Source organism: Cupressus sempervirens, chromosome 4 (assembly GCF_028749045.1).
Source record: "Cupressus sempervirens isolate cs-2001-9-10 chromosome 4, ASM2874904v1, whole genome shotgun sequence".
Taxonomy (NCBI): domain Eukaryota; kingdom Viridiplantae; phylum Streptophyta; class Pinopsida; order Cupressales; family Cupressaceae; genus Cupressus; species Cupressus sempervirens.
Window position 1 is genome coordinate 885,098,427 of NC_143121.1, and position 27,872 is coordinate 885,126,298.

General features: G+C 38.1%; 1 protein-coding gene across 2 annotated transcripts in view; it reads right to left on the minus strand.

Moving 5' to 3' along the window:
• The window catches only part of LOC149564226 (myelin-associated oligodendrocyte basic protein), a 103,873-nt gene that overhangs the window by 55,966 nt on the left and 20,035 nt on the right, over window positions 1-27,872 (minus strand). The gene's annotated exons all lie outside the window — the stretch shown is intronic.

Here is a 27,872-nt window from a genome sequence, read left to right on the forward strand (position 1 = left end):
AAGAATTTGCAATTTGATGTTTCATAAAATTTGATACGTCTTATTGAAATTGAGAGATTTCCTTCCTTCAAAATCGTACCATAAACTCTGCATTAGGTTGCACAAGATCAAGTGTGTTTCTCAATACAAGGAAATTCCTTTATTTATTGCAGTCGGTTGTGAACAAAGCAAATTATTTAAATCATCCTATAGCAAGTTTGTAAAGAACTATTACATATAAGTGGAGCACAAGTGTTTGCAATGCCCTTCTAGTCAAGAATAATGAGAAGTGAATACAACACTAGATATTGTTGACAACATCCATGTCCTTTGCTACTATATGCGTTACTGTGGTGTTAGTGTGCTCTTATTGTAGTATTATCTATGCTATCAATTATGATGAACTTTGTTGATGAGGATTTAGAAACTTAAAAAGCATGTACAGTTGGCAAGATCAAAGCATGATTCCAAAAGCATTTAATCCATCTTTCCTGGTGATAGTTGTCGATAGGATAAGCAGAGGAATGGGTATAGATGATACTGCACAACGGATTCACAAGCTTTGCATGCAAGTTTGCATGGTCGGAAATGGAAAGTGGATGAAATTCCGAGTGTAGACTCCCAGCAGAAGGTAGATGCAACACTCCGAGTATGGGAGAATGTATGGTTGGATCTGGGTACTATTTCACATGGATCAGGGTACTATTTCACACCTATCCCCTATGCCTATGCTCTACATCCCAACCGTGCATCCCGTCCTCAGACACCTCACTTGCAGAAAGATTTTTCATGATAGTGTTGATAGTCATAATTGGGAAAAGTGTGTCATTAAGTTACTAATTCCCCTAGTAGTTTCTGCAGGTCCTCCATACAGGAGGTATGAGCACAAAATTGAGGCTAGAGGTGCTCAAAAAGTTGTCAAATGTCCATTTGTTTCCAGCTAGTTGAGGTAAAAACATTAGAGTCTTATCAAAAATTTAAAATTGAGCCTGAATAAATCTGATCTCTGAGAAGTTTTCATAATACAGTTCTTAACTACGAAGAAGGGAAGAGAACACAAATTTTCTAGATATGAGGTCATCTTCTGCATTGATAGAAAAGTTTCCACTGTTTATATCTACAAATACCGATCTTATACAAAAGATTTATTCGAGTGTAGAAGTGAGTTACACAAAACCGGTCTATTAAAGAAAGTTTTGTTTTTCCTTGTGGCCAACATTTTCAGAGTTGTGCATCCATCACAAGCAGTAATGTTTGAGAAGAATGCAAAGGGATTATATGATTATAGATGGAATTCAAACGGGAGCTAATGCCATTAATAAATTGTATAATGGTTTCAGTTATTCATTTCTCAGAGAAGAGTTAAATTAAATATAAAATTGCATTTGAGGGAGCTGCTCCTTTTTAAGCAGAGAAAAATCACTCTTTCCATAATGATTTATCCAAATGTTGCAAGGATTTGTAACTGTCCATTCAGCAAGCTTGTGAAGAAAGCACAGTGACCAATTTGTTTGCTAAACATAACACGAATCTCACTTGCATATGCTCAACAGCACTTCTCAACTTTCCAAGCAAGAGAGTTCAATCCTGCGATGATGTCTTCCTGGTTGTCTCCAAATAGGAGATCTGGTTGCAAGATGGGTACGATGTCTCTATGTGCTAGCACCATCTTGATTCATGATGTGCAATCTTTTTTGGGCAATGGACAATGATGTTGATTTGGAATTCAATCTGATGACTGTTGCAAAAAGAGAAATAAGGAGACATCAAAATATTGAGATTCAGGGTCAAAGAACCAAAACAAAAATGAACTAGGTTAAAAAGGGAACATAGGGGACAAAATACTTTTTTAATACTATTAGATCCAAACGAAGGAGGGGGTTTATTGATAAAATTCAAACTGAAGGTGGGATTGCAAATGACAATTCAACTATCTTGAATACTTTCTATAACTTTTATAAGAAGTTGTTCACTTCAGAACATATGAATAATAACCAAAAGGCCCTAGAAAACAGCCTTAGACTGATTCCTAAGAAGGTTTCATCTGAGGAAGCTAAGATGCTTTGTGACACCACTAAGATTGGTGACATTGAGGATGCTATCAAAAGTATGGCTAATGTCAAATCACCTGTACTTGATAAAATACCTACTGAGTTTTACAAGCAAAACATGCAGTGGATTTATGAGGAATTAATGTCCCTGTATGAGTATGCATTTGAAATGGTTCTTTAGGTGAAAAGATTAATAGAGGGTTGATCAAGCTAGTTCCTAAAAAGGGATTAAAAAACACAAATTAAAAACTGGTACCCAAATACTTTGCTTAACCTCTCATATATAGCTATTGCTAAAGTTTTAGCTAGAAGAATTCTAAATATTCTGAGTAGAATCATCTCAGTTACCCAAACTGGATTTATTAAAGGAAGATACATATCGGAAAACTTGATTACAAGCTGGGAAGCCATGAATCGGGCCAAACATTCTGGACAAGATATTGAGTGATCCTATTGGATTCAGAGAAGGCCTATGACAGAATAGAGTAGCCATTTGTTATCAGTATGTTACAGGTCTTCGATTTTCCCCAATACTTTTGCAGATGGATCTCTATCCTGTTTAAGGAGTCATCCATGGTGGTTGATATCAATGGAGAAATTTCTAAACCTATTCCTCTCTAGAGGCCTATTAGGCAAATACTATCCCTATTTCTAATTGCAGCAGATGCTATATTGTACATCTTAAGAACCACTGAATTGGGCCCCCCTATCAAGGGTCTCTCTTTGATGATAAATTAGTAAATGCACAATTTGTTGATGATAGTACTCTCTATACCTAGAATTGACTAACACAAACTTTGATAATGTGATGACTAGACTCCATATCTTATGCCTTGCCTCTGGTTCCAAAATTGCTCCTCAAAAATCCATTGTGATTGAAGGGTTTGATTCCCCTCTTGATTGACTCTCACAGAAAGGCTGGATCTTAAATGGCCTGAACAATACTGTTTGATATCTCAGTATCCCTTTTGCTATTAATCCCTCGAGTAAAGACATGTGACAATGGATTTATGCAAAATTTGAGAAAAAAACACACCAAATGGCAGACATGTATGCTTTCATTGGCTGGCAGAGCTCAGGTGCTACAACTTATGTCCTCCAATGCGATCTATTATGCTTCTTCATGGTTATTTGCAAATCATTAGGACAATAAGCTTGAGAAGATTCTGAGGGATTTTCTGTGGTCGAATGGAATGGGAAATAGAAAAAGACATTGTGTAAAATGGGAATCGTGTTGTACACCCAAAACCGTGGAGGCATCGGTATAAGAGATCTCAAGACTCATTGGATTGGCTCTTGCTTCCAAATGGATTTTTAACAATCTAAATTTAATGAATATTTGCCCAAAATGGCATGTGTTTCACCTTTTCGTTTGATTGCATAGAATCTTCCTACTACAATCTCCAATTCATCCACACTAACATTTGGCATTAGCTCCCGTTTGAATTCCAGGACTATCATTTCTCGTTCAGATTTGCTCAAGTTGTTCTCTTAATCCAACAACAAGTCTGGGGTTGTTTGCATGACATTTGAGAAAGTGGAGTTCTCAAAGTAGTTCTTCATGAAGCAATTCATTTAAAAGAACTCTTCAAGTCTACCTTTTCGGTTGTTCATTGTTATTTCATTTTCAGCCAATCTCAGTGATAACAATGATGCAGTTGTGTTGAACATCCCTTGCTAAATATTCAATCCAATAGACTCTCTCCTAAAAAATGTTCAAGCTTTTTCTTGGCCATGATTATTGTATTTTACCATCGAGCAAAGTCTTATGCCTCTCCTTCCCTAACCACTCTACCATTAGTCAATATCTCTCAGGGAGTCTCTAAATCCTACAAGTGTGAGATCACCTCATCTTGATAAATACGGTCATCTTCATGACTCATCCATGCAATGTATCCAGGAAAGGACAGTCAGTACCTTGTCGTGAATTGCCCCAAGTCCTCAGCAAGCTTGTATGCCTCATTCTAGATGCCTTCTACCCAAGACTTTGTACTCTAAGACATTCATCCGATCCTTTCTATACCCTACACTGACTTGGTCAGAAGAACTATAAGAGGAATCAAGGTTGGGCCTTCTCTCACTAAATGAGGTATGCAGTTTATATATTCGCACAAGGCCTTGTTCTCACCTTCCACTTTTAGATATTTCCCTTCTACTTTCCTCATCTTATATTTCATTGCCTGTGTAGAATTCTCAAATTCTTCAATAACCTATTCGCAAGAGGCATGGCCTAGATCGAACTTTGTCACATCATACTTATCTGTAGTTATCAGATCCTTATCTTTACGGCCACAACCACTATAAACTGTAGAGTTCCGGCTCCAACTCTCCTCTAATGAACTTTGTAAATTTCTTAGATTTTCCTTTCTCCTCTGGTTGGTTGACTCGGTTCAAGATTTCCTACAACTCAAATGTCAAGTCAACCTCTTTCTCCTGACTTTTCTACAACCTTTGCCTTAACAAGTCTAGAACAACAGCATCCTGATCGTTTTGAACTAACAACTACTCTTGTCTTTGTTCTACCCTTATATTAATCTCTTCCTCGACTACAAGATTTTTTATCGTTGTCTCAGGTGCCACCACCTCTATAGTAGGAATTTGTTGCCCTTACTATAGGAACATTTTCTTCTATTGCAAGAACCTTTGCTCCATAATTTCTCACTCCAAGATAGCACCAAGACTTTCCTCAGTGGAAACACCCTACTCTATGTTTCTTCCCCACTCTAAAACTCCTAATAGGCATTGATGATCTCTTTATCCTACATCAGCCTAGTCATATGATCTTCTTGTTCTTCCTTCTTATGCTTGTTTCTACTTCTTCCATAATGAAAGGACCTATTTCCTACAAACTCAAAGTCTAACTAGGTGAAGCTTGAGTAGTCCTTGTCCTCTGCATCTTCTATTGGGGTCCTTCAATATGAAGGTCAACCCTACCTCATGGTTGTGTTTCCTAAGCAACACAATTTCCTTTTCTTTCCTCAAACTTCCTAATGGAATTTCTCCTTCCATTCTCCCTCCTAAAAGTTTCTTTGGCCTCCCATCCCGCACCAACTAATAGTCCATCACTTTATATGTCAAGCTATCCTTTAGTACCTTCACACCTCGATCTGTTGATCAACCCACCATTTCATGAATTCCAAAATCCAGAATGGGTGTAGATAATGTATCAATGTTTGAAATTTTCCTTAAGTTACCAATTATATAGATGGATGGTATTTTCTTTTTTTGGGTTGTACCCCTTTTGGATTATATTAATATCTATTAGAATATTTTCAATATTTTTTGTCTCTCTATATTTAGCTAGTTCTACTTAGTGGTCATTTAGGATTTTTTTAGTTTGCTCATTTAGTCCTATTTATAAATGTTCTCTTAATTAAGATAAAAAATTTAAAATTCTATTTTGTTCACGCTATTATTAGCGTTTGCAAACCTTATCTAAGAGTTAATTGCTAAAACAATTATTATGCCGTCTTTAACAATTTCATGGTATCAAGTGAATATTCTAAAGGGTTAAAAAAAATTGTCATTCATGTTTTCAAAAACATGTGAAGAAAAATAAGTTAATATTTCTCCTATAATGTTCCCCATCTTTTAGACCCTCAACAGAGTTCTTAGCTTTTCATTCTCCAAAGGCTAAGTGGAGAAATAAATTAAATTAAAGTCAATAAATAAATAAATATAAAGGTGACTTTATATTTAATTAATTTAATTTTCTAGAAGCACAACTAATTATTGTATTGGAAAGGGGGAAGCTTCTAGAGGGTGCATTTTCTAGAAATACAACTAATTATTGTATTGGAAAGGGGGAAACTTCTAGAGAGTACAATTAAATAATATTTTATTTCCTTCTAGAAGGGTGAAGGAAAAGAATAAATAGAGGCGAGAGCTTCATTGTTAGGCATCCAGATTATTGTCAATTGCATTTGATAGGAACTTGGGAGAAGAAACTAAGGGTTTCTGATTTCAGTTAGCCACCAGAAAGCGTCAATTCTTCAATGTTGCAACCATTTGAGAGGGTGAAATATCCACTGAATTTGGCATTCAAAACAGCTTCATTCTGAGTTCTATTTCTGCTTAAAGTTAAGGAATAACCAAAGGGTTTGAAGAGTATTGAAAGACTATAGAGTGCAGACCTGAAGATTCATCTTTGGAAGCCATTAGTAATCGTTTTTTCCTTGCTGCTACAATATGCATGAACAATGTCGCGCTACAATATTTATGCTTGATTCCGATTGGAACTTCCATCTCCATCCTTGGGCATCACTATTATCAGCTTCCTCTTGCAATTATTAGTAGTTAGCATTGTAATCTTAGGCATACAATTTTGCCGTTGTAAGTGATAACTCAGAATCAGATTTGGCATTGTTGTAGTCATTATTGTAAGCCCATTTGTCTTGGCAAAATTCATAGCAACATTGCACATGGAAATGAGTCCAATAAAGGAGATATATGTTGCATACCATTTGTTTGACGAAATGTCCATCTAATAGCATATATGATCAGCATAATAGTTGTATGCCAATTGTTTGTCAAAATGTCAGTTGGCTGTAGGTATACATTCCATATCTAGTTTTCATGTATATGCATTGAAAATACCAAAAAGAACTGCACTTGCATATTAGTTCATTGTAAGAGGTATTGTAATATCATTTGCGAACATTCTAAATTTCTTAGCATCATTCAAACTATATTAAACAATCTGAAACACAAAAAATCAGAAAAGAGAAAGGCAGCATACAAGTGTTTGACAATGTTCCTTGAGCTAAAATCAATCAATTTGGGCAAGGGATACTACAATGGTATCAGAGTTTGCATGCCAAGTGTTTGACAAAATGTCAAACAACTGAATTAGAAAAGAATTTGGTGTTATAACCGGTTAGGGTTATTACATCTCCAATGACCTACAGTATGCCACAAATCAAAATTAGGGCTAAGTTACCATGGTACCCCCACCCACCTCCCCCCACCCCCACTCCAGGAAAAGTTCAAATCGGTTCGCAGTTTTGGTCCAGTTCGGACTTGGTTCGAGCAAGGTACGATTTTTGCCTTGTGGGTTCAAACCCGAGCGAACCAACACCAAAAAGTTCGAACCCACAACGAACTGGGCCCTGCAAACAGCAAAAAAGTGCTTTTTTGGGCAAAAATGAATTATTTTTTGGCACCCACAACCCTAAATGTTATGAATTTCTTTTGGTGGCCTCTCATTATCATTTTATGTTTCCGAATAGGTTATTTTCTATGCTCCACGGGGACGCGTTTCCTGCCTCTGTACCCTAGTACCCGTACCGGGTACGAAACGGGGACGCGGGTACGGATTTTGGCCGTACCCTGCGACGTCCCTTTTTTGAAGAATTCAGAAACGTCCCCGAAACGGCCAATTTTTTTGGGCAAGAAACTTGGGGACGGCCAGCAGTATCGGGGACAGTTTTGCCGTCCCCTATCCGTCCCCGAAACTGCTGGCCGTCCCCTTTTTTCCAGTCAATCTGGTAAAGGCAAACCATCCCCAAAAAAACATTTTTTCCTAATTTTTGTTGTTCGTGTGGCCCCTAGTCATCTTAAAGACATAATAACAATATGCAACCCATATTTGGTCTATTAAAACACTAACTCTTCTACTCATTTTTCGATTTAACATACTTGCTAAGAGGAAGGAAAAAAACATAAGAGCAGTAGCAGCAATGAGCAAAGATTGTGTTTAGTGAGGCAAGACTGCGTTCGGTATTTACTATTTACCAACTATTTTAGTTGGACTTCTCTTTATTTCATTCTGATTTCAGCATGATACTTGAAGCCTTTAGGCATTTTAATTTTTGCTATATATGTATGTGATATTGTTATAATGGAAGCACTTAGTATTTGCCATTTGATAATATTCCATGTATTTATCTTCTAAAATGTCTATGGTGAATGGTTTATCAATGTTATGATATACATATTTGAATTTTGTCTCTATAGTAAAAAAAATCCCCTATGTTTTTAATCGCCGTCCCCTGATGTCCCGTCCCCTAAATTTTGGCTTCGACCCGTACCCGTACCGGAAACACGTCCCCGTCCCCTAAAACGTCCCCGTCCCGGAAACTCCGTGGAACATAGGTTATTTTGCCTTGAGGAAGACCACATAAGTTTTTGAGAAAGCATCTAGTTATCCAAAGGGTTTGAATATCAATAGTTTTTCTGATTTTCATTCCATTAGTTGAACAATGAATGTGAAACAATGATACTTGAACTTGACATTTATAGTGTTTTGAATCTTTAATGTTGAAGTTGATTGAACCATATGATGGTATGATCACTATGATTACAAGTTTAATTGTTTATGGTGTTTTTGTTGTTTAAATGTGTTTATGCTCCTATGCTACATTCTAATTTTAACTCTTGCTTCATAAATATGTATATATAAATATATAAATAGTTTTTATTTTATTTTATTTTTTACATGTTTTTGTACTAATGAACACAAACCCCTTTCCAAAATTTTCACGAACTTGCGAACCATTTCTCAAACTTCGAACTTGAAACCAAACCTGAATCGACCACTTAGAATTAGGGTTTATACTTTATACCGTAAGTTTGTATTTGTTTCAGCAAAGATTAGTGGGTCAAGGTTGCATGATATTTTCTAGCTCAGCCGACAAAACAAGTAATATTGTCTACCCGATCAAATAAGTTGCGTCAAGTTTTTTTTAAGTCTGTGATTTATTGTCTTCAGCACACCCGATTTTCAAAAAAGGCAATAGATAATGTCTTGTTTCCTACCTAGTCACAAAGGAAATATTTTCCTATATGCGCCACCATGTTATCACTCCCTGACAGCCACACGGGCAAATTTTGTGGTGCCTACACAAATGTTTTTGGAGTTTTCTAAACGTTTTTGGTCTCTTGGCCAAGTCAGATGATTTTGTTTTTTGCCAACAAAGAATTATTCCTAGTCATTCTTGAGAAGTCTACATCTTTTTTGGTGCCCTACGCTTTGTTTTCTTCACCACAAGTCATATACTATCAACGTTTTTTGCAAGCAAATATTTGGCCACACACCCATGCCCAGAAGAAGTTTCTTTTCAACATTTTCTTCAGCAGTCAAAGGTCAGAGATTAGAGCCCACCTCAGCGACATTTTTTGGAGTCTATAGATCTTTTTGTCAAATCTTTCCATTAAAACGCTAACCCAAATTTTTTGGTTTCTGTTCAGGTTTTTTGACTTTTTGGTAAAAAAAATATTATAAATAATAAAATCTAACATTTTGTTTGCAGGTTCATCCACTTTCTTTTTTTCAGCGTGTTTTTTCCATCTCGACTTTTGAGCTTTCAACCTCAATTTTAGTGATGGTCAAAGGTTCAATGGCCACAATTACAACACCTAAAAGTAGTGCATAATAATGATTTTTGAATATCATTTTCCTGAGAAGATTGTTTTGGGTATGAAGGAGATTCCTACTCAAGCTGAAACAAATCGAAATAAATGGGATGAACGCAATTAGGAAGTTGTCATGCTACTAAAACTTTCAGTTATAGACGATCAGCTCTTACAGGTGCCTTCCAGTAAAATAGCTAAAGAAACTTGGGAAATCTAGAAGGATCTTTATGAAACGTCAAGAGTCGTGCTTTCTTTTTTTTTTTAAATGTTGTTTTCTATCATGATGGACAAGAAGACAAGTCTCCAGGCACATCTGTTGAAAATCAAGGATCTATGGGAATAGTTAGAAGCTATTAGTCACAAGATGGAGGAGAAAATATGGTAGTGATCAAGTTAAAAAGTTTGCCTCGATCCTATGAGCACTACATAGAGACACTCAATATAACCTCTACTAGTATTGCCCTCACATTCTCTGTTCCCTGCAACAAGCTTCTACAGCAGGATAGATGGAAGCAACAATTTGTAAGTCTTGTCAATTCCTCCTCTTCTAAATAGGTGGCTTTCAAAGTAAAAGCCTCAAATATGCATAAAGGTAAACATTAGTCCACCCTGTAAGAGCCCTACTAGCTAACTCAAGAACTATGCTGAAGAAATTGTTTTGTTTCTTTTGTTTTGGAATGTTTGCAATTTTTTGGTTTTGAAATATATATGCTCTTTTTGTATTTTTTCAGATATATAAAATGCTTGGAAAAAACAAATACAGTACAAAGATATCAATTGCAATTATAGAGTTTGCAATTATTACAAACAATATATAAGCAAATTAATTTCTAAGAAAAACTGGATGTAAATTGGCGTTGGAAATAACTTGCAGCAAGTACCAATTCCCACACTAAAGCTCAAAAACTCTAATCACAGCCTCCAATGGATCTAACGCTTCTGTAGAAGAATGAACGCGGCCCTTAGTAGAAGAACACTGCTCCTAAATCCTTCACGCCACCCTGCTAATTCAAATCGCACCAGCACAATTTCAAATGCTGGCCCAAATGCATAACTCACAGCACATGTAACACCTCCCAAAGACAATATTAATGATGGAATATGCAGGAGAATGAGGTGCCCAAACTCAGGTTCTTTCATAAAATTTGCAGCAGAAGCAAATGTAGTTCCTCTACAAAACCTTTCTCTTTCAAATTCCAAAACGCAAATATGATGATAATTAAATTGGTATACATCAGCACCAATTTAATTGTTGATAAAATTCAGTAGTGAACACAATTCACTAGCAATGAACCATCTCAAAGTGCAATCACAATGGAGAAATCAGACTTTCCCCAACTCTAACGATGAAACCCTTGAAACTTCTTCAAACTCAATAAAAAATGCCAACATAAGAGATGATCAATTTTTGCATAAGGAAGTCCTCTTTATAACATTAAATGGAAGATGGCTTCATTCTCACACTAAATGCCCAAGAGCTTCACCAATACACTTTTCACTTAAGTATCCTCAACAACACGCCATTAAATTAGATTAGAGATGCATAGGTTATTTATTAAGTGGAACTTAATAAACAACCAAAAATGTGCGATCCATAAACAAAGCATCAATCGAACATGAAGTCACGACCTCAGGCCACCATAATTGCACTGCTATAAATAGAAACTCTTTGTAGTCGACGTACTATCATAGTAACACGAGGACGTGTCTCCCCTTTTTTCCCCCACGTCCCAGAGACTTCAATGCACCAGAGAATTGGGGACTCCGTCCCCTGTCCCGAATGGCGCCACCAGATTTCATCACCTCCACCGAGAATGGGGGACATCCCAATAATGACTATATACAAATTCGACTATTTATGTTTAATGTTCGATGTACCAATTCAATGCAATGTTCAAGTATTTACTCTTTTACATCTTTATATCTTATATTGCAATACATATTTTCATAACTAGCATTTTAAGTACCATACGCATATATATATATAACCCCCTTCTTGTCCCCTGATGTCGTCCCCCCGCCATCCCCCTACCATCCCTAAATTAAGGCCCCTTTGTCCCCCCGTCCTAGAAACTTGTCCCCCCATTCCGTCATTCCCCCATCCCCCAAGGTGGTGTAACTATGCTTACTATAAATAGAAAGTCACTCCACTGAGACCCTCAAAATACATTGTCAACTCACAAGGGTCATGATGATGAACTAACATCACCAAACTACTAGAACTTGCTAATTGGGGACATTATAGTCCTCCCTCCCAAAGATTGCTTGTCCCCAAGCAATCACAGTCTAGGGTGTTAATGTATATCCTTAGGCTCCCAAGTGACATCCTCATCTGGTAGATCCTACCTCTTCACCAGAAACTCTTTGATGATTTGCCAACTCAAATGTCTCTTCTCAGTATCCAGTATAGCCTCAAGGGTCAACTCCAATCTCCCCTCATCATCCAGTGGGGGTAAAGTAGAAGATGGAACATGTCTACCTAGCGCCTTCTTGAGGCATGATACATGAAAAACATAATGAACTTTGTTGTCCTCTAGCAAATCAAGCTCATAGGCTACCCCACCCACATGTCTAACCACACGGAAGGGACCATAGTAGCTAGGCTTGAGCTTCTCAGCTCCACTCTTCCTAATGGATGACTGCCTGTAAGGCTACAACATCAAGTATACTATATCAACCACCTAAAAAGAGCAAGAAACCCTCTAAATATTGTCGCTGAGATTCCCCATGACATCCTAATTGTCCGATAGTTTGTATCCTGCATTGGGTACCCTACTATCACTGAATAAAAAATCCATAAAGCTCAAGGGATCATGCTCATACAATGCTCTAAAAGGGGACATCTTAATAGACATGTGGTGAGTGGAATTATAGAAATACTCACATAAGTATATCCACTTCACCCAAGCCCGCTACTATGCCAACACATAATTCCACAGATGCCCTCTACCCATTTATTAACAATCTCAGTCTGACCATCAATTTGAGGGTGGTAACTAGTGCTTGGAGTCAACTCTATCCCACAGAATTTGAACAACTCCTAGAAGTCAGTCATAAAACAGCTATCTCGGTCACACACAATGTTTCGGGTAAACCATACAATCTGAAAATCTCCCAGAAGAACAACTCAACTATTTGCATCATTGATAATATAGTGGTGATGGGAATGAGATGTGTGTATTTGGTTAGGTGATCCACTACTATATAGATGCAGTCTCTACCTTAGGCTTTCAGCAAGCCCATAGTAAAATCCATGGATAAACATTCTCATTTCCTCTCAGGAATGGGAAGTGGTTGCAGCAAAGTGGCTGGATAGGTATGCTCCTATTTGTTCTGCCAATAAACAGAGCACTCTCTGACATACTGCTACACATCCTACTTAAGGCCCTTCCATGTGAACCTCTTTTGGACCTATCTATAGGTCTTAAAGAACCCTGGATGTCCAGCCAATGGAGAATCATGAAAGGCCCGTGACACAATCTGCTTAACACATAATCCTGGGACCAAAAATATACTCCCCTTGTAAATGATCAACTCAATTGCAAGGGTATACCTATTGTCTTGAATTCTGTTGTTGATGTTAGTTTTGTGCCACTACATAACATATAGCAATTGAACACTTGATATGAGATATCAAAAACTCAATTCCTCTCTTGAAAAGTTAATACTCATGAAGACACGAGATAAACTCCAATGCTCCTTACATCTATGGATACTAACTTGGTTATATCGATGTGATTTGTTGGTAATCACATAAGCGGCCTTACGTTGTTCATTCAAGGATGTCTTGGTTTATTGGATGACGGTGATGATTTTGTATGAGTGTCAGATGATGTTGATGGTGGTGATGGCGGTTTTATATCTCCCAATGATGTTTCTCCTTACTTCCTTCCTCAAAGCTCCAAATACTAAACTACTCACTGCCATACTCCTACTCCTATGAATGGAAAGATTAGTAAATGGACGGGGATCGGATCTAATGAAAGCTAACCAGCGGCTTTACCTCCATAGATGCATTGATTCAAGGGAAAAGGACTAGTTTACCACACAAGGCTTCCTAACAAGTTGGTAGAATGCTAGTGGCCTAATTATAGATCCCTATCAAACATCCACTAATATCACCATGCAACTATCCATCTACTCTTACTTAACAACCTTCTTGAAATAAAATCTACTTTAACAACTTCAAAGGAAATCTAATTCTAACTATTGGAAGTAGAAACCATGCAATAACACCAAATGTTCTTAATCACCATGCAAATAACAACAATGATAAAGAGAGGCAATTTTGGTATTATCTTAGCAACAATTTTCTTCGACCTTTTACAAATGAGAGCAAATGGCCTTATATAGAGGCCAAAATTACAACCTACGATAGAGATTAAGAAGCAAAACCAACGATCCAAATTGGGTCCTCGAAACCCTAATTAGGGTTGCCACCCCATCGGCCAATGAGAAGATGCCACCTCATCAATGGACCAATGATAAAAAAAGGAAAAGTGGCAACCAATGAGAAGGCACCAAAATGATAGCCAATCGGAATCAGACACCTATCCTACCCAAGAAGAAGGAGAATTTGCCACTTGGGCTTACATCAAATGATCTTTTGATATAGTTCCACCCCTTTCTTTCATCTTTTTAGCCAAAGCAATGAACTTGGCTAGCTTGTCGTTGACTTACTTCATGGGAGGGCAAGGTGCATGTTTCATCTTGAGCTCAGCGGAATTCATCATTTTGCTCACTGCTTGCATTGTTTTCTCACGATCCTTCTCTTATTCTTTCATGTATCTGATAAAGGCATTGAGGTAGGCAAGGGTGCTCAAATGTTTCTTCTTGATGGCAACCTTCCTCAACTCATCCAATCTTGATCCAAATTTTGTCTCATTGACGTTTTCCTCTTGTCCACTTGAATTATCCCTTTGGTCTCTAGCTTCAAATATTTTCAATTAACTTCCTCCAAATTTGCTCTTCCTTGAAATTCACTCTCCCTTGAGATTCACTTTTCAATTTCACCTCTTCTAAATCAAATAAGAGAGGTAGGACCCCATATAGAATTGCTTTTGATTTTGCACGGTCCTAAGTTGCAACTCTAAATTCTCGCTTATAATCCTAGCCCAATCAAATCTTATTTTTCCATTTTCAATTCCATCAATAAAATAATACATCCAGTTCTCAAATTGCATACCTTGAGCTAAGCCCATGATCCAACTGAGAAGCACAATGAAATCGCCATACTCTGATTTGAAATCTAACTTGGTGAGCTTTGATGACCAAGTTACTCCCTTCTTACATTCGTATAACCAATTTTTCTTTAGGTGAATGAAGAAAGCCTCCTAATTATCCTGGAATGACTTGGCCGCCTAATCCATCATCACCACTGTCATGCCTTTGTAATGGGGGATATTAAATGCTTCTTCAACCACTTGTCCGCTGATGTTGGCTAACACTCTCTTCCCTTCATCAAAAATGATGGACTTGGTAACAATATCAAACTGGGATGCACACTCCATTACCAATCCTAGACAAAGCAAGGTAGGAGGGAAGGCCGCCGCATGTACAATTCCACTTTTGTAGATTTTCTTTACCATGGGGAATTGCCCTTCCTTCAATCTGTCTTTTAACTGTATCATGTTCACTGTACCGATATTGGTGTCACTTATTCACCTCACTTTCGAGAAGAATGCGATCTTAAGCATCATCTCTTCCTTGTCCTTCTTGGTATTCATTCCCTTTGGGTTCTTGCTTGCACTAACATCTACCAAACTAAACACTTATTTATGCCCCTTCATTCTAAATGATATGGACCACACTTATCAATCTCCAAGTCCTATCTCTACACTTATCTCTCCAAACTTCAACCTAAGGGTGGGACTATCACTTATTTCTGCCTCTTCGTTACTTTAGAATGGACTACAATGCGATCTTAAGCATCATCTCTTCCTTGTCCTTCTTGGTATTCATTCCCTTTGGGTTCTTGCTTGCACTAACATCTACCAAACTAAACACTTATTTATGCCCCTTCATTCTAAATGATATGGACTACACTTATCAATCTCCAAGTCCTATCTCTACACTTATCTCTCCAAACTTCAACCTAAGGGTGGGACTATCACTTATTTCTGCCTCTTAGTTACTTTAGAATGGACTACACTTATATCTCCCAACTTCAATCCTAGGGTGGTCTAGCTTATTTCTGCCTCGCCAAGTGTCCTATCATGGAATCTACACTTATCTCTCCAAACTTCAACCTATCAATGGGAGAATGAAGTGGTGGATGATGAATGCAAAAAGAATATAAGGAAAACGAACCAAGCAAGAACAAAGAATAGAATTCACCTTTAAACCAATCTTCACCTCTAAAAATGAATAGAATTGACCTTAAATCTGCCTTTACCAATAATCGAGTCTTTTTCAAATTCGGATCAGATTTTGGAAATTTCAAGCCTCCTTGCAAATAATGATGCCCTAGCATAAATCAGAACTTTGACTTCCTTGAAATTGCCCACATTTGCCAAAATGAAACCCTTGGATCACATAGCCTCCTCACCAACAAAATCATCCAAATCTAGAAATTTAAATCGCAGCCTTTGGCAAGAAATTCAGACCTCAACAAAATCATCCAAGCAAGAAAATTCAGATCTGCCCTCAAAAAAATCGCCTAAGGGAGAAATTCGCCCAAGATGGAATAAGAAAAAATGCCACCAAGCAAGGAAAAATCTGCCTAAAAAAATCGCTTAAATCCACTAGCTGCCCTTCTAGAGAAAAATCGTTCAACACATGAGAAGGAAGATGGAATGAGGAGATGAGAGAGGGGGGGAGCCCCTCTTATACCAAAATTTCCATGTCCTTCAAAGTTGGCCGACTTGCCTTGGAGGAGAACAAAATTAAATCAGCATCTTTATTAACGGCCCAGATTTAAATGTCATGCTAAAATTACTTAGCTCAAAGTGAAATTAGCCCATTTAATTGCCAATTGTGATCAAAAACTGAAAAATAAACAAGAAAACCCTAGGAGATGCCAAAATTTTCATTTAAAAACATTCTAGCAATTAAAATATCATTAAAATCGAATTTAGCAAGCTAGAGTTGATTTTCAATTTTAATTTACCGAATTCTTTCAACATTTAAAAATCTCCTAAACAATATTTCAACCAATTTAATGAAATTTTGCAATTTAATCCACTTTCAATTTTGCAACTCAAGTTTAATTTTTTAACCAAAATAAATCATTTTCCTAGGATCCAAAATCAATTTTCCAATTTTAATTTCACTATCAAAAATTTCCTTTTTCACCGAAAAATTCTAGATTTTTCAAAACAATTAAATCTAAAAAATTTCATTTTGGAAATGCTCAAGTCTATATAATTATATCAAATTTCCAAAATCCGTGTAAGTCCAAAATTTGCAAATTTATCCTGCCGAATATTGTTCCAACCATCGAAAAATGTTGTTTTTGAAATTTGTTTGGCCTAAGAATAAAATTACATGCTCTAGAAAATCAAGTCAACACCGGGTGAAAAAGTAAATCCAACCACATCCCTCCTGGCCCGAAGGCATCCAAAGTGTAAATTTTCAAATTGAAAAATTTTGGGCAATTCCAAAAAATTTGCTAAGGCAGTCGAAAAAATTTCGAAAATTCGCAAAAATTACCAAGGCTTGCCCGAAAAAGGGTGTCCCCAAAAATTTTTGGGGTAATGGTGTGAAAACCTCACAACTGTCATCAACAATACCAGCTAACCACTGATCCTTGGCATACTCTGCAATGACCAAGTGTCTCCAATCCTCAAATATTTTTGTAATCACACACAAGTGGGGTCTTTGTGAAAGCACGGTAAAAATTACATTTTGTGTACCCTTAGTATAGGAAATATCAAAAGTTGAAATGATTTGAATAGAAGATAAGTAACTTTTAAGATAGAGCACTACAAATTCAAAATTTAATGCATAGTAGTTGCTATACCTGAACCTTTCCTTATTATCAGTCTCAACCTCTTTCTCATATAAACCTTCCTTGCTAGTGTTCTCAATTATAAATATTCTTCCACCAGAAAAGGAGTATATTGTAATGTTCCCATTATAAAATAAATAATAAATTAAACTTTGTAATGGGCCAATTGATTTATTTTATCTCGGACCCATTTTTATTTTGTTTTTGTAGTTTGTGTCGCTGTCGGCTATCTTTATACACCCTTGGAAAGGTTTCTTCGATCGGTATTTAAGCATGGCTTGTAGGAAGTCTGTAGGTATGCTTTGGGATTATTTTCTCTGTATTGCAGATTCCTGTTGGAGATCGGAATTGTTCGCCATTTCGGAAGTGAAAGATCTTCCCTATTTGGCTCATGCGGTTTCGGTGGGATTCAACCCTCACCCTATTCCGTCTGTGTACTTGGCTCGGATCGGGACAATCAAAACATCTTTGTATGTGGAATATTATTCAGCACAAGTGTGTATCTGGTTACTTGCAAGTTATTTGTGTTAAATATATTGCAAATGCATTACATTTTGCATCACTGAACTACTCTACATTTTCCCTTGCCGTACTATATCTCCGTGCACCACATCAACCATCTCCATAACAGTCTGTATGGCCTTCTTCTATATCTTGTACAGTTTCCCATACACCGTACAGCCAGGCATCTTCATTATATCTCTTGTCCCATATGGTCACTCCAGTAGCCACCGTACGGTTCCATATTTCCCTTGTTGCACTGACACCTAACCCACCGTACGGCTTTCTCTTCTTGTCATATGGCCTCCACCGTATAACCATCAGCATCCCACATACGGCCTATATCTCGTACGGGCATCCTTTCCATTACGCCATACTGTCAATTCAGACACTGTACAACCTTCATATAGGCATATCCACACCGTTTCACAGCACCAGAATTCGTAGAGAGAGGGAGATAGATTGTTTGAATCGCTGTAGGAACATTACAGTGGTAACAGAGCGCTTCGATCCTGCCAGCCTGTGGACGGTGAATGAGAGTTTATAGCCAGAAGAGGACACATTTCGTTGAGCGAATGGCTGACGAATGGGAACCGACTGGTGCCGAACTTGTGGCACTTCTGAGAGAACTTGCCCAGAATCAGGCACAAATCGCTGATACACAGTGACTCATGGAAGAAACTCTCAAAAAGTTGGCAGAAAACAAAATATCTAGAGAACAAAATGATCACAGTGCGGACTCGATGTCAAGTAAATCACACCCTCAGCCAGCACACTCTCGACCTTCCATGCCGACTTTCCCACCACAGACGGAAGCGCATCACGGAAAGAGACAACCAACTTTCAAAGAGATGAGAGAAGACTCGAAGAATGCAAACCTTGAAGAAGACATATCCTACAAAGATTGTGCAGATCTGAGAATGAGATATTTGGGGGACGGAAACAAAGGAGGCTACTTTAACGATGATCTCAGGAGAAAGTTATATTAGGTGAATCTATCTCCATTTGACGGATCGGGTTCCATATTAGCGCAAGCCTGGGTAATGAAAGCCGATACCTACTTCCAGCTGAATCCTATGCCAGAAGAAGAAGCAATCAAATTTGCCGCATTGCAATTGGAGGGAATTGAGCACGAATGGTGGCATCATGGCACCATCACATTAGGGCATGATCAAATAAAGACTTATGCAAAATTCACGAAGAGATTAATAGAACAAAATGGAAAAGACCCTGAGCTCAATTTCAAAGATCTGGCGCAATTGAGGCAAACTGGATCGGTAGATCAGTTCATTGCAGAGTTTCAGAAACTTTATGTGTTGGTCACGGACATTTCCAAAACAAGGCGAGTCGTGCTCTTCATGGACGAACTAGCAGAACCACTGAAAGGTTGGGTGAAAGGATTCAATCTGTCTACCTTGTCGAAAGCAATCAATAAGGCACGAAGTATGGCATCATCGTCGGCATCATCCTCTCGAAGTCACTCACATTCGAAACCGCCGCCATTTCCAAGGGACAAACCTCTGCCCAAGAAGCCATCATTGGATGAAGCTTCCCGACAGGAACTCTGAAGGAAGAAATTGTGTTTCAATTGCAAGGGGCCTTGGGAGCCTAGCCACCAATGCCTCCGGGAAGGGGAAGATCTATTACATCGAGGTCGTGTCCAATGATGAGAACGAACACGAACAGGAAGAAATGCCAGTCGAAAATAACCAACCTAACAATGACACCAACATGGCCAGTTTAAACCGTAGGGAGAGAATTGCCACCTTGGTACAGCGCAAAGGATCCATTACGTTGGTTGGCAATCCAAGGTGCACAATTTTCCATGTACGGGGTACCCTTCAAGGACAAAAGGTTACGGTGATGTTGGATAGCGGAGCTACTTTGAATTTCATAAACTCATCCTTGGTAAAGCGAAGAAGTCTCCCTACGGAAGCACATGCAAGCTTTCAAGTGAAGGTAGCCGAAGGGACCTTCCTGCCCTGCATGCACCTTGTTCCTCAGCTGAGCATCACAATGGCGAATCACACAGTGACGGAGGACTTCTTCATAGTGGACATTGCTGACATGGAAGTCATTCGTGGCATACAGTGGATGGAGACCCTTGATGAATACACTCAAAGTTTCAAGCAGATGGATTTCACCTTTGTGATTGACGGAAAGAAGGTTGTCCTCTGGGCAATGGTAAATGAAGGTCTGAAGTTTCCGCGCATCCGATGGAGGCAATCTTGCGGCACGATGACGTTGCATGGGTGGTGCATTGTTTTATCTTAGCGGAGCCTATAAAGGGGCATCAAACACCTCCACAGGATAAAGAACTTCAGGATATTTTGAGTAGACATGATAAAGTTTTCATGGATATTCCTCCCCACATACCACCTCATCGTGGGTTTGGGCACACTATTGAGTTGGAATCAGGAGCAAAGCTAGTCATAACCACACCATACCACCACCCCAAGAAATTCAAAGATGAGATCGAAAGGACGATTCAGGAATTGCTTGAGAAAGGATGCATCCGTCCCAGTTCCAGCCCATTCGCATCATCTATGTTGTTGGTCAAAAAGAAGGACGGAACGATGCGCATGTGTGTGGACTACCGCATGTTGAACAAGAAAACAATAAAGAATAGGTATCCCATTCCAAGGATAGATGAGTTGTTGAATGAGCTGCATGGCGCGATCTATTTTTCAAAAATAGATCTCTGTTTCGGATAACATGAGATCCAAATGAGGGAAGATGTGGAGAAAACGGATTTTCGCTGCTACTACGGACATTATGAGTTCCTGGTCATGCCATTCGGATTGACCAATGCACCTACTACATTTCAATCGTGCATGAACCATATCTTCAACAAACAATTACGTAAGTATTTGTTGGTATTCTTTGATGCTCTTATTTATAGCAGGACATGGGAGGAGCACCTGAAGCATTTGAATGAAGTTTTAAGTATCATGGAGGAAAAGTCCTTGTTCGCCAAACAGTCCAAATGTGAGTTTGGTATGACAAAGATATTGTACTCAAGGCATGTTGTCAGTAAATACGGGGTTCAAGTGCATCAGGAGAAGATCCAGGCTATCCTCGACTGGCCTCCCCCAAAATCACTCACGGATTTGCGAGGATTCTTTGCACTGTGCAGTTACTACAGGAGGTTTGTTAAAGGATTCTCTCAGCTCAGTGCACCTTTAACGGATCTGATGAAGAAGGGGTCATTCCAATGGAACGAAAAGGCACAACTCACCTTTGCTAAGCTGAAAGAGGCCATGAGCAGTTGTCCCGTACTTGTATTACCTGACTTCACTCGGTCTTTCATTCTGGAGTGCGACACATCCGGGGAAGGCATTGGAGCAGTACTAATGCAAGATAGACACCCCATCGCTTATGAAAGAAAAACGCTTACACCAAAAAAATGCCTGTTTTCCATCTACAACAAAGAGATGTTGGCCATCGTGCACGCACTAACCAAGTTCTGGCAATATTTGGTAGGTGCCAAGTTTGTCGTCCATACGGATCACAACAGTTTGAGATATTTGTTGGAGCAGCGGGACCTGAACAAACGGCAACAAAAAAGAGTAAGCAAAGTTCAAGCTTTTGATTTTGACATTGAGTATATGAAAGGGAAAAACAATGTTATTACAAATGCCTTGTCCAGAAAACCCACCATCTACTCACTAGACCGGATTTCATTGACTGGAAAGCACATCTGCTAGTGGAATATTCCAAGAATACATTTGCCTGTGAAATAATGGATGGACACACCCACGATGATCGGTACAGAGTGGTGGATGATATCATCTACTATAAAGACCGGATATACCTGGTGCCAGAATCCAAACTGAAGCAGAAGATCTTGAAGGAAGTACATGACTCACCTCTAGCTGGACACCCCGGTTTCCTTAAAACTTACAAAAGTCTTCGAGAGAGGTTTTCATGGAAGGGACTAAAAGGGGACGTGTTGCAATATGTAAGAGAATGTACGGTCTGCCAATAAAACAAGTATGAACACACTCTTCCTGCCGGGCTGCTACAGCCTTTGCCAATTCTCGAACATAAGTGGGAAAGTATATCAATGGACTTCATAACAGGTCTTCCCAAGGTGAACAGAAAGGACTGCATCTTCGTGGTAGTTGACAGGTTGACAAAGTATGCACATTTCTTCGCCATCCCCTCGGACCTTCAGGCTGCACAAGTTGCCAATCTTTTTTTCAGAGAAGTCTTCCGCCTGCATGGGTTACCCCGAAACATCGTCAGTGATCGGGATGGACGATTCGTCAGCATCTTTTGAACAAAGTTGTTTCGAATGGCAGGGACAGAATTATCACCAAGCACGAGTTAGCACCCGCAGACGGACGATCAAACTAAGATTGTGAACAAATGGCTCGAAGGCTACCTTCGAAACTACATCTCGGCACAACAACGAGCATGGGTAAAATGGATCCATCTAGGAGAATATTGCTACAATACCACATATCACATGTCTATCGGGATGGTGCCATTCAAAGCTCTGTACGGGTAGGGGAATATTGCTACAATACCACATATCACATGTTTATCGAGATGGTGCCATTCAAAGCTCTGTACAGGTACGAACCCCTCTCCATCAACACAATTCTGGGTGACAGTTGCACTCCAAGGGCGAGGGACTAGCTCCAGGAGGGGCAAGACATACTAAGGAGTTTGCAAGAAAACCTACAGCAGGCACAAAATCAACAGAAGGTGTACGCTGACAGATGCCGAATAGAGAGGAGTTTTGAAGTGGGGGATCTGGTCTATTTCCAGCTTCAGCCATACCGACAGTCTTCATTAAAAGGCACAAGAAAGGAGAAATTGAAGCCACACTTTTATGGTCCCTATCACGTGATCCATCGCGTTGGTGAGGTAGCGTTTGAATTGGAACTTTCGGAGGGTAGCCGCATTCATAATGTCTTCCATGTTTCTTGTCTGAAGAAAGCTATAGGGCAAAACGTCACTGTCACTACCGACCTTACGCCACTCAATGAGGAAGGGAAGCTCATTTTGGAACCTGTTGATATCCTCAAAATGCGTGAAAAGACCCTACGGAACCATACTGTGAAGGAATACTTGGTGCGCTAGCGACACCTGCCGTTGGATGATGTAACGTGAGAAGGCGAGCACATTCTCTAGCACCTGGCATTGCATTTGCTTGAGGACAAGCAAATTTTGGGACGAGAAGACTGCAATGTTCTCGTTATAAAATAAATAATAAATTAAACTTTGTAATGGGCCGATTGATTTATTTTATCTCAGACCCATTTTTATTTTGTTTTTGTAGTTTGTGTCGCCATCGGCTATCTTTGTACACCCTGGGAAAGTTTTCCCCAACAAGTATTTAAGCATGACTTGTAGGAAGTCTGTGGATATGCTTTGGGATTACTTTCTCTGTACTGCGGATTCCTATTGGAGTTCGGAATTGTTCGCCATTTCGGAAGTGAAAGATCTTCCCTATTTGGCTCGTGCGATTTCGGTGGGATTCAACCATCACCCTATTCCGTCTGTGTACTTGGCTCGGATCGAGACAATCAAAACATCTTTGTATGTGGAATATTATTCGGCACAAGTGTGTATCTAGTTACCTGCAAGTTATTTGTGTTAAATATCTTGCAAATGCATTACATACAGCGTCACTGAACTACTCTGCATTTCCCCTTGCCGTACTATATCTCCATGCACCACATCGACCATCTCCATAACAGTTTGTACGGCCTTCTTCTATATCCTATACGGTTTCCCATACACCGTACAGCTTGGCATCTTCATTATATCTCGTCTCGTATGGCCACTCCAGTAGCCACTGTACGGCTCCATATTTCCCTTGTTGCACTAACACCCAACCCACCGTATGGCCGGCTAGTCATTGTACAACCATCAGCATCCCACGTCCGGCCTATATCTCATATGAGCATCCTCTCCATTATGCCATACTATCAATTTAGATACTATACGGCCTTCATATAGGCATATCCATACCGTTTCACAACACCAGAATTCGCAAAGAGAGGGAGATAGATTGTTTGAATTGCTGTAGGAACATTACATATATTGATTTCATGTGATGTGCTCACATCACTAATTATTTAATCATCATATACACAGCAATTAAGAAATCTTTATTTAACTCTTCCACACCATTATCACTCGTATAATATCTTCAATTTGATAGATATATATATATATGCACACTCTGTTTTCTTTTGATGTTATAATATGCACAGCACAATTTTTGGTACACAATTACTTAATGCATCATGAATTAAACTCTTTCCACGAGCATGAGATTTCTCTCATTCACTCAACACACCGTTTGAACAAAAGCTTTGGCAGAGCTAGAGTCCCTGCCTATTGATTAATTGATTAAGTAAAAGAAACTAAGATAATGCACTTTACCACGAGTTGTATAATTCTCTGAAGGTTGTATATTTTTTAATATTGTTTGAAATATCATAGTTTCAGAGTTCAAATAGCAATAGATCTCAAGGGCATCAATTATATTCTTAATGATATTATTCTTGTGCTGCCCATGGAATAGTTGATAAAATAAGTTTTTTTTTAACAAACAAAATGGTAAAATGGATGAAGATGAATTTTTTTAGAAAATAGATGAAGTAGGTGCAGAATTTACTCGTATAATTAAAAAAAAAAAAATTGTATTTTGAACGTGATGGAAGAGGAAAAGCAATCTGATTATATTTTAAAAATAATTTAGTTTGATTGTTAAGTCATAGTATTAGTTGTTTAGAATTATAATATAACAAATAATATAGGTTTTACATTTGTGTGAAGGTTTTTTTAAGAAATTAAATATATCATTTCTAAATAAAAAAGATTGAACTAATTCTTCATAAGGTTAAACCAAAATAATAATGTCTTAACAATGTAAAATAAAATTGAGAGATTAACTTAACAAATCAATAACAAAAATGAATTAATAATACTTTTTTAAACTATTATTTTTTATAATTTTAAATTTGACTTTTTGTAATCTTTGTTTGCCATAATTTGAATGCTTTTAGATATCTTAATTTGGGAGGTCATTATTAATTTTCTAATTCAAATAATAGCAATAAAAATAATAAGATAGAGATGGATTAAAATATTATAATTACTTTAAAATTCTAAATTGAAAACCTTATTAAAAAAATTAAAACAACAATCACAAATATACAATGGAAATTAGGCAAGAGCCTACAACACAACAGTAAATTGTGAGCCTCTTATCGAAGAGGTCTTGGGTTCGAATCTACCCGTGCTTAATAAAATAATAATTAATAATAATACATAATAATTAATCTTGACTTCGGCGTCTTGCCGATCAAAATATATATATATATCTAAAATGGGCATTATTTATTTAGTAAATATATCAATTTAAGTTTAATCAAAGAGAATAATACAAAATTAAAAAACTCCTTTCAATTCTACCAAATAAGTTTTTACATTTTGCTTTGTATTGTAATGTATTCCTCTAAAAAGTGAAAGATGGTCCAAATTTTAAAGAGGAGAATAAAAGATTAAAGTTATCTTCAAATTTGTTTATTATAGACTATGGAACTAATATCTTTCTTCATTGTATCTTTATTAATCAAGTCGAAATTATAATTTGTTCAATCTTCTCGTCTTTTGTTCTTTTTATTCATTCAATTCATATCCTCCTTGATTGGTGTGGGCGGTGATACTATTTAGAGAAATTGCTTTTCCTACAGAACTTGAATTGTCATAGCTAGTGGGTGTGAACATGTGTGCTGTGAAAAACTGCTTCTCGTGGGCTTCAAATGCCCTAATCCAAAATGCATATTATTTTATTATTTTACCTAGAGAAAAATCCAGAGTCTTGGTTACTATTTGTTGGCAAAAGTAACAAAGAGATCTGCAGTTCTCCACCTTGCATCCCACATCAAGGCAAATGTCGTTTGCTCAGAAACATTCACAATACCAGTATAGCGACACTGCTCCTCTGGCACTGAGATTGTTAATTCCCCTAACCGTGTGGATGGATAAACTATAGTTGGGAAAGCAAATACAACAGAGCAGAGCATTGAATATGTTTCAGCATCAAATATAATTACTGCATGCATTTCTCCTAATTCTGCTGCAAAATCGAACACACGGGCTAGCTTGTATCAACTACTCCAGATGCACCACACAAGAACTCTTCATCTTTTCAACGCTCTCTTCTGTTGATTTTTTTGGCTGGTTCAACAGGGCAAGTGGGGACGGTACCAGAGAAAACTCTGGAAATGGAGCACCACCTTTTATTTTTTAGATTTTTTTCCTACAAAAAAATCAGTATAAACCCAAGAAATTGCTATGGAGCAATGAGAAAATTAGAATTAGTATTTAATAATTGATTTTTTAAATCAGACCTTTAAAAAATTTGGAATATGTGACTCACTTGTTTGACAGGGGGGGGTCAAATGGGAACATTAGTTCCCTGCCTTATATACAAGGCAGGGACTAACAGGGACAACCAATTCATATATAGAGTTGTCAGGTAAGAGTAAGTTGAAATTGGTTCCAACTTCCTACTATCAGGTGTGCAACTAATCCTTAGATTTAAAAATAGTAAACACATGAACCACCTTTACGTGGGATCTCCAGGTGCAAACATACTTAGTGTGTGTAACTGTGCATTCACCGAACACGTGACTTTATAACAATTGTCATTTCCTAGGAGCGTTTTCAAGATCTGGAAGTAGTGTTATATGTTGTGTTTGAACAAATGAATAAACGAAAAATGTTTGCATCTGAACATGAGAGCTCTAACAGCGTGTTCGTATCTCTGCAAGTATTCTAGACAAATTGCTGATATGTTCTGCAGGCTTGACCAACTTCAACAGTAGCATCCTGTTTCGTCTTCTTACCTGAAACAATGCAATGCTACCCAACACGATAGATGGAGTCACTCACTGTAGCTTTTTTGAATGAGAACGTATGCTTTAGCTTTTGCGGGTTCCTCCAATATTTGTGGTGCAACATCTTTGTTCTGTTGCATTACAGTCCTTGTATGCAAGTGTGCCCGTCAGCCTTGTAAGAGATACCGTAAGAGACCTTGTATACTTGACTGCCTGATACCTTCAAATATAAGATATTGTGACTGGAGTTAGTTATATAATCTCTGAACTACATACCGTGAACAAGGAACTAACATACATGTTAATTGTTTGTTGGATATCGAGTGCTTGTGTAAAGGAAAACCTTCTGTAATCTCTGATGAACATATTCATGCTATAGATTTTATCAAGCAAGGTATTCATTAATAAATTCAAAGTCTATGACATCAATGATATTTATTCCAACACTAATCGAAAATCAAGGGAAACAGGATTGTAATACTAAAGTAACATTGAAGAAACAAATTGAGCACTAAAATTCTTGACTATCAAATTAACTCTTTCCTCTCATTTAGAGGGTGATTTTGTTGCTTATTTAGAGAGACTCGACCTCTCCCCTCCTTTTTCAGATACACATATCAGTGATGTCTTGCACGTTATCTTCAAGAGGCCACAAGACTTTGGGATCACACTCTACAGCATCAAATCACTTCGAGACAGGACCCTAATTGGCTCATTGCCTCCTTCACATTGGTCTCCCCTATTTGTGGTACCAAGGGGTCACTTGGTCCCCCATCTGGACATGTCAGCTCCGTGATGCCTCACAGATGTTACATGCGGCAGCAGCCGCCTCCTTCCAGTTAGTCCCCAGAGACAGCTCTGGGCTTCCTCTCCCCTGGAGCATATCCTTTGGTTTTGGATATCTTCCCGCCTTCTTGGAGCAGCTAGCTTGTTGTTTGCTTCTGCTTCTTGTTTTGGGTACTCCGGGCACCATTTAATGGTCCCATTGTTGGCTGGCCTTTTGTTGTTAGTTGGCAGTCCCTTGAACCCTCTTTGACGTCTTTTGTTGGACAATGGAAATTAATAAATTTATCTTATCTTAAGAGTTCACTTTTAATTGTTCATAAAACCATCCAAACAAATAAGAAAAGGTGATTTTTTTCAAATGATCCAAGTGTCCTCAGGAATAAATTA